At 35.0% G+C, this 9,042-nt stretch overlaps 1 long non-coding RNA gene across 1 annotated transcript; it reads left to right on the forward strand.

The window, feature by feature from the left end:
- Nucleotides 1–1,086: 1,086 nt before the first annotated feature.
- Nucleotides 1,087–8,824, forward strand: LOC124159888. The gene is made up of 3 exons (XR_006865052.1): nt 1,087–1,291; nt 1,740–1,835; nt 8,476–8,824. It is a non-coding gene; the product is annotated as an uncharacterized LOC124159888 (long non-coding RNA).
- Nucleotides 8,825–9,042: the final 218 nt, after the last annotated feature.

Genomic DNA, 9,042 nt, shown 5'->3' on the forward strand with positions numbered 1-9,042 from the left:
GTGTATGCGAGGCTTTGGGGGTATTTTGTGTAAGGGTTTTTTATTTTGTGTGTGCTACTAATCCTACCTCTCCCCAGGTTTTGCGGAACAGAAGAGGACTGCACAGTCATCTCTGGATTGGAAGAAAAGAAGACAGAAGACGACGGTCGAAGAGGACCAAGACAGGAAGATAACGCGAGTGTTAGCTTTGATTTGGGCCTCTCGGGCCAAAACATTTGCGTAACGTAAGGCTAGGCGTTTTTATGCGTGCGTTTAGTGTTAGCCTTTCGAACCAAAGTGTTGTATGCACGCTAATCCATTGCAGCGTACAGAAATAGGACTTTGTCACTGCTTTAGGTGCAAAGATACCTTCTGTATGTTGTAGTGGAGTGTATGCGAGGCTTTGGGGGTATTTTGTGTAAGGGTTTTTTATTTTGTGTGTGCTACTAATCCTACCTCTCCCCAGGTTTTGCGGAACAGAAGAGGACCGCAAAGTCATCCCTGGATTGGAAGAAAAGAAGACGGAAGACGACGGTTGAAGAGGACCAAGACAAGAAGATAATGCGCGTGTTAGCTTTGATTTGGGCCTCTCGGGCCAAAACAATTGCGTAGCGTAAGGCTAGGCTTTTTTATGCGTGCGTCTATGTTTAGTCTTTCGAACCAAAGTATTGCATGCGCGCTAATCCATTGCAGCGTACAGAAATAGGACTTTGTCACTGCTTTAGGTGCGAAGATACCTTCTGTATGTTGTAGTGGAGTGTATGCGAGGCTTTGGGGGTATTTTGTGTAAGGGTTTTTTATTTTGTGTGTGCTACTAATCCTACCTCTCCCCAGGTTTCGAGGAACAGAAGAGGACCGCAAAGTCATCCCTGGATTGGAAGAAAAGAAGACGGAAGACGACGGTTGAAGAGGACCAAGACAAGAAGATAATGCGCGTGTTAGCTTTGATTTGGGCCTCTCGGGCCAAAACAATTGCGTAACGTAAGGCTAGGAGTTTTAATGCGTGCGTCTATGTTTAGTCTTTCGAACCAAAGTATTGCATGCGCGCTAATCCATTGCAGCATACAGAAATAGGACTTTGTCACTGCTTTAGGTGCAAAGATACCTTCTGTATGTTGTAGTGGAGTGTATGCGAGGCTTTGGGGGTATTTTGTGTAAGGGTTATTTTTATTATGCATGTGCTACTAATCCTACCTCTCCCTAGGCTCAAGACTTGGCCGGTTTTACGAGCAAAAGACTACGGTCGAAGAAGACGTGCAGCATGCTTCTCCGTTCCTTGAAGATACTTCGTTGATGGCGCCATCACGTAACAGTAAGATTACTTTCCCTTTGTTATTCATAATCATATATTTCGTGACCTCACGTTAAAATAAAAAACCATAAGTATTTCATAAGATAAAGTGTATAAAGAACGATTTTTCTGTCAAAAATGTATGATTTTATGCGAAAAGTCGTAGTCATACTTCGCATCTCAAGTTAAATTATAACGTTAATGGGAAGAAATTTTATACATGCTTTCCACAATTCCAGTGTAATAGACAGCTAGTGCAGTTGATAAACGCATTATTGTGTAAAATAAATATTTTATCCATTTTACGAACTATGCAAGCAACTAATATCATTCTCCTGTTGTTAGCTATCATTATTGCTTTATTACTTGAACGAATTTTCAAAGCCATTTTAGTTTTAAAAAATGTGCACAGTCTCTTCTCGTTTGTAAAGCTGAATTCCTCTTATCATTTGTCTTTTTCCATTTACAGCCGCAACTCATCCCTGGAACTCAATTCGAATTTGAAAGGAGGACAAAACTAGTCTGGATTGTGAAAACTTCACGTATGGGACGCAGCTGCTGTATGGTAGGAATGAATTTTGTTATTTCAGCTAATGACCATGTTTCTACCTTTCACATAAAAACAAATATTAAATTCTATCATTACATAAGGAAAGAACACTTTTTCAAAACTTAAATTCTGACTTAGTATAAATAATTCCATTTTGTTCAATTGCTTCTTTGCTTGATGCATTTTCAGTTAGATATCAATATTTACGCGCTAATTAAATTGAGCAATTCTTCATGAGAGACAGTGGTTACACCCTTTGTCATATTCTTTGATGAGTTTTTTTTTTCGGGAATGGATCATTAGGGTAGCTTTTTCCTAGTCGTTTCCAAGTAGGTTCACTTTATTTAATTCAATCATTCCTTGAGACTGCATAAAAACGTTTTTCTTATTTCTCCATTGACTTCAAAATTAAATTAATATTTCCAGTGCCATTTTTATGTACTATTTGTAAATATTTTAATTTTATGAGTTATTGTTGGCAATGAATGTTTTTGTGTAACATTAATGTGAAAACAGGTGTACACGAACGTAAAATAATCATTCAATCTTATGGGCAACGCTTTACACAGCACTACACAAATATAGTAGAGTCTATTGCACTAAATTAATACTTTGAATTTTTTAATGGAATCAATTGCATAAATTATAGAGTAGGTTAATGCGGTAGAGCTAAATATCACTAGGAATTGCTTTTCACCTAGACATTTTACGAATTGTCTAAACAACTAGTATCATTCTCCTATTATTAGCTATCATTATTACTTAAACGAATTTTCAAAGTCATTTAAGTTTAAATTTTTTGCACAGTCTTTTCACGTTTGCAAAGCTGAGTTTTTCTTATCATTTGCATTTTTCCATTAACAGCTGCAACTTATCCCTGGAACTCAATTCAAATTTGAGAGGACGACTGAACTAAACTGGATTACGAAACTTTCACGTATGGGACACAGCTGCTCCATGGTAGGAATGAATTTTGTTATTTTAGCTAAAGACCACGTTTCTACACTTCACATAAAAAAATAAATTCTATTCGTACATAATGAAAATAACACTTTCTGCAAAACTGAAATTCTGACTTAGTATAAATAATACTTTTTTGTTTAATGGCTTTTTGCGTAATGCTATTCGAGTTAGATAATAATATTTGCTAGCCAATTAAATTGAGCTATTTTTCTTTTTTGAATCGCTGTACATTGAAAAGTCCGTCTTCTACATAAGAGACAGTGGTTTCAGCCTTAGTCATATTCTTTGATGAAGCTGAATTTTTTTCGAAAAAGGATTTTTTAGGTTGCTTTTTAATAGTCGTTTCCAAGTAGTTTCACATTAAATTATTATTTCCAGTGCCATTTTTATGTACTATTTGTAAATATTTTAATTTTCTGAATTATTTTTTCGTAATGAATGTTTTTGTGTAACATTAATGTGAAAACAGATCTGCACGAATGAAAAATGGTCATTCAATCTTATGTGCAATGCTTTACACAGCACTACACAAATATACTAGAATATATCGCACTAAATATAAATACTAAATTAATACTGTGAATTTACAAATGGATTGAATTGCATAGAATATAGAGAAGGTTATTTCATTTCATTCCGGTCACATTCAAATATATCATTTTGCATGCATTAGGAAATGGATTTACTGGAAGTGTGTCATTCAGTGCTAACTAAGCCTGTAGATATTCTTCGCTTTTTCAATTGGATATCAATATTTATGAGCCAGTGATATTAAACTATTATTCTTTATGCAATTACCTAGCACTGAAAAGTTCGTCTACTACTTATGAGAGTGGTCCCCCCCTTAGGCATATATGTAATTTGATATGATTGCAATTTTTAATGGATCATGAAGGTAGCTTTATCATTGGAGGTATCTTTTTTGTTCCCGAATAGGTTCACATTATTAACTGGAATCCTTCATTGAGACCCAATTTAGACGCTATTTTTCTTATTTCTCCATTGATTTAAATTTATATTTCCCGTTACTTCTTTTCATGCTTGTTTTAATATTTAAAAATGTTAATATGTTCTGAATCATTCGTAGGACTGAAAGTTTTTGCCTGACACACCCATGCATAATAGTCATTTTATCGTAAGGGCAGTGATGAAGCGCAATAATACACATATCTTAGTATCCACTACTATACCTTGAATGACTGGATTAATACCCTGAATATTTTTATCGAGATCAAATAGATTAATTATGAAGTAATTCACTTGGATACAATTAAATGGCACAATGAAAAGTTCGTCTACCACTTATGAGAGTGGTCCCCCCCTTAGTCATATAATTTGATATGATTGCAATTTTTAATGGATCATGAAGGTAGCTTAATTATTGTAAGTATCACTTTTGTTTCCGAGTAGGTTCACATTATTAACTGGAATCCTTCATTGAGACCGATTTAGACGCTATTTTTCTTATTTCTCCATTGAATTAAAGGGCAATTCCATGCGTGACGGAATTACCATTGGACAGAATTGTGCCATAGGATATTTCGATAAAATTGTAAAATAATAAAATATTGAAACACTTCTCACTGTGCATAGTCAAAATTCTTTTATGAAGATGATGATCATATAGAGAAACGAAATTAATCATCAAATATCTTCTAAACTTGTGTAAAGTATGCCTGTGACGGAATTACTCCCACGTCAACCTGCTAGGTGCAATGACTTCAAACATCTTCAAACTCTGTGAATTTAAGATGAATTTTAAAACTTTCAATATAGCTATGAACAATGTTTGAGTCACTGCTTATGATCGCACAGTTTGTCAAAACAAGAAATTATTTATATATATATAACAGTCTAAAACAAACACGTGACGGAATTACCGTGACGGAATTACCTTGATGGAATTACTGTGACGGAATTACCACTTATTTAGACTTATTTCAAACTCAAAATATAAGACCATTTAACTTCTAACAACTCTGAATTAACAGTCAAACAGTATGAAAAGCTAGAACAAAAAGTGTAGCTTCTGCATAATCAAATAACAAGTAATGACATAAAGCAATAAAAAGGTGAAAAATATTCTTATTCTTTTGCACTAATTTTTTATTTTACTGTCCATTCACTGCATTATGAAAAACGTAACTAGTGCGCTTTCCAACCATGTGAAGTTTAGGCTGATGATCAAGGTGAACGACGTCCATTTTGTCAATCCAGCATCTGTCTTCTCCCTCCGGAAATATGTACACCATCCCCTTGCCGTCATTTCGGCGTTGGTTCAGTACCTCATAACAATCGATATCTTTATTTGATACTGAAGCTATTTGTGCCTGATACATAAGTTTTTTCCTCTTGCCACTATAGCTTGCCAATATAAAAGTTCCAACTGCCAAGGTCTTCATGGAAGCGATATCACACCGATTATATTTTTTGATGGATTTCTGAAGGCTCAAATGAAATGTCGTGTAGTTTATTGCTTCGGTATAAGGTTTGAGTAGGACATTATGCCTGTCTACTACTACAACATTATGGGTATTTCTGGTACCCAATATTCTAGATGATATACTTTTCCATCGGTCCTGATTTTCTTTTCTATTGGCCTGTAGTTCATTACTTGAAATATACTTGATTTTAATTTTCTCATTTTTTGCACAACAGTATTCAAACAAAGTCTTGGCTGATGTAATCTTGGCTTTTCCCGATAATATGGCAAGTCTTGCTTGTCTTTTAATTTCACCTTCAATTCCATCCACTGCACCTTTACTATGGCTGCTAAAAAAGAAATTCCACTCAAGTTCTTGTAGAGAAAACAATTCATGTAAAAAAGCAATGTTTTCGAATAAGTGCCTCTGCTTGAATTGGCTTGCTGCCCCATCAGAAAAGAATTTTACTTTATTGATGTTTGGATGCATGGTGCGTAGTTCTTGAAGTAATGATCTCAAAAACCCATCTACTGCATATTTGTCATGAGTCAATTCATCTGAAACGATTACAAGCGACTGACGAGCATCCTGGGTCCACATACAAGCCGTGAAGAGAGTAGCTTGCTGGTGGTTCCAATGATCCGCTTGAATTTCATTTTGGTCTATTATGGTAAAGTTGTCTGCGAAATCAACTTGATTGACTACAGTCTCTTTGTCGCAATTTAACTTCGCATCATTGAAGGCTGAACTTTGCTTTCTTTGGATGAATGTATACCTTTTGAAAAATATCAGTTGACTTTCGAGAACATTCAAACAATCATCAATTGTACCCTCTTCGATATTTTTTTCATATCTGATTCGTCTTTCCTCCCATTGTTCCCGCCTGATTTCAGTCTGGGGATTTTCAAACAAATCACAGAAGTTTCTTAACTTGACCTCACATCCTTCACATTCCCTTATCATGCAGGATTCTACTTCTTGGTCACATGAAATAGCATCCAAAAAAGGTCTGAATTCAGTGGGTATAATGAGTTGTGCATCTCCTGACTTTGACAGGGCCTTCAACAAATATCTTAGATTTTCATGATACTTGCAAGTGCAAGTCGTGTGAGGTACATCCGTCAAACATTTTATGTGGGTAGGACGCAAGCTACAGAACTTCGAAAATCCACATTTGAGATCCGGATGTTGTTGTCTTGAATAATAGTATGCTTCTTTCAATGTCATAAGCATATAGCGTTTCTAATGCTTTATTTTGCTGCCATCTGGCTGCCTTGAAATTACAAAATCTTTTTGTCCTGGACACATCCAACTGATTGAATCTTGCAAATAGACATTCTGAATTATGTTTACAATATCATCGTGAGTTACCTTTGGGTCTTAGGTGGAGAGGGTTCATCATATTGTAAGTTAAGATATTGCAAAACTCTCTTAACTTTATGCGGACTCCTAGGGAGACATTTTTTAATTATGCTTACAGCTTTTCCTAGACTTTGCCTTCTTTTGTATGGAGATGTTAAAATGGAAGAGGTTTGGGCATCATAACTTGGTTGGGTTGTGGATATATTCTATTTGAGTCTCCTGGTTTCTCTGATGCACTGTCCCTCAGTTTTTGTTTGAAGCGGCGTTGAGCTAATCTATTTTTTTCTTTCTGGTCTTTCATTTGCCTCTTATTCATCTGCTGTTTTATACTACTTTTCCTCTCACTATCCTTTTTTTTCATTTCTTCATGTTATCCTGCTTCTTTTCTTCTCTTTCTACTATCACGCTGTCTTTCTGCAGGTGTTTTAGCCATATTTATGTATTACACTTCTACCTGGAAATAATTAAGTGGATATGATAAATATTCTATGGACATTTTCTAGAGGTTAATTTCCATTTCTGTGATTCAATAAGGAAATTTAAACATTGATTCTTATTGTAGGGCCTACTCATGCACATTTATTATATGCGTTGCCAATTTTAAGCTATATTTTCACATGGTAGAGATAAGGAGACTATATTCAACCGTAGTTAAAATATTTTTAACAGTTCACCTACAAAAAAAAATCCCTTTACCTAACATAACCTAATGATAAAGTTAAATATATAACATGAAATATCAGCTCAGAGCTTGGAGATTAGGTAATTTATTCAACACAGCTATCTAAAAATAATGCTTATTAAAAACAGACATCACCTAATTTTAGGTAATTCTGTCACAGTAATTCCGTCACATCGCAGTAATTCCGTCACACTGCCATATGGCCTAGATTAAGCAGTTTTTAGAGAAACTAAAATTAAAACCTTAGAGGGTGTCAAAACCTACCTTTGTAGGAGGAAAATCATCCCTCTTTGATGTAAAATAGTAATAGAATAAAAACAATTTCGAGTTTTTGTGACGGAATTACCATTTAGGCATCTGCACACACATAACTATTTTAAAGTCTTTATACATTGCATATTTAAGGTGATGATTGTTTTAAAACGTTGCCCAAGCTACACAACATAAAACAAAAAGCTCAATAAAAAACAGCTTCACTTCTTTGTTGATATATGTATCTCTTTAAACTATGATGAACTAGTTCATTACCAATCCTTGGCGGCCATCTTGAATTCAACAATCAACAAATGAGTAATTAAGTTATACGAACAAATTAAATACCGATTTAATAAAATTCAATCATTTAACTGTTGATGTATCCAAATAAAATATTTCCCACCTAAATTTTAATTTGAGGGAAAAAGTTGACATTTTCATGGAAATGCCCTAAAGTTAAATTTATATCTCCAGTTCCTTCTTTTGTGTTTGTTTTCATATTTGAAAATGTTTATTTTTACTGAACCATTCGTGGGACTGAAAGTTTTTACGTGACATTCATGTTAAAACAGGTCTACACCCATGCATAATAGTCATTCAATCATAGATGCAGTGATGTAACACAATAATGCACACATTCTAGTACCCACTACTATATCTTGAAAGAATGGATTAATATCCGGTCTATTTTTATCGAAATCAAATAGACAAATTATGAAGTAATTAATTTTGATACAATTAAATGGCACCTGCAAATGCATTTACTTAGTTTACAAACGATTTTATTCCAGTAACATTCGAAACCAGCATTTTGTATGCATAAGGAAATGGGTTTTATTGATGTGCCTCAACCAATGCTGACTAAGCCTGTTGTTATTCTAATTCGATATTTAATTTTTATTAACGTGGGATTAAACCCTGATGCGGTGGTTAGTTTTTTCGTTAGTACAAATGGTTCCTTTTGTTGCAGCTGGAGATTCTGCTGAATGCTGCGTTGTCATGGAGAAGAGGTGCGTCGAACTGTAGAATCTCAAGAGCCGAAGGTTGAAGAATATGAGGAAGCAGAAGGCCTGGAGTTGTGTGGTTCTCATCAGTGAACTGTTGACTATTTGTGTGTGTGTGTTTTTATTGCTGTGTGATTTATTGTTATTTATTTATTGTAACTTGTGTCTTTTTTACAGCATTGCAGGAGATTTAGGCAGGAGAGTAGGTATTAATCCATTAGGAAACTAGATTCTTAGGTATTCGACATACGTAGCGTATCTACTAGGATATTAGTTTATTTCGACAAGTACTAGGTCGTCGCGGTGCGTAGATTAGCTAGGAACAATATATTTAGGTTCGTAGTGTTTTCTAACTGGGGGCTGCTGCCATGGCAACTTTATCATGGGGTCTATCGTAGGTGTGTGAATGAATGTTGCTTGATGAGTGTGTGAGTGAGTGATTTTTTTGCTTGCTGTAGTAGTAGTAGTAATAGTAGTAACACTAGCACTAACACTAATTTCCCATCCTCCATTATCAATCCTTCCCCACCCTC

The sequence above is a fragment of the Ischnura elegans genome, chromosome 5 (genome assembly GCF_921293095.1).
Source record: "Ischnura elegans chromosome 5, ioIscEleg1.1, whole genome shotgun sequence".
NCBI lineage: Eukaryota > Metazoa > Arthropoda > Insecta > Odonata > Coenagrionidae > Ischnura > Ischnura elegans.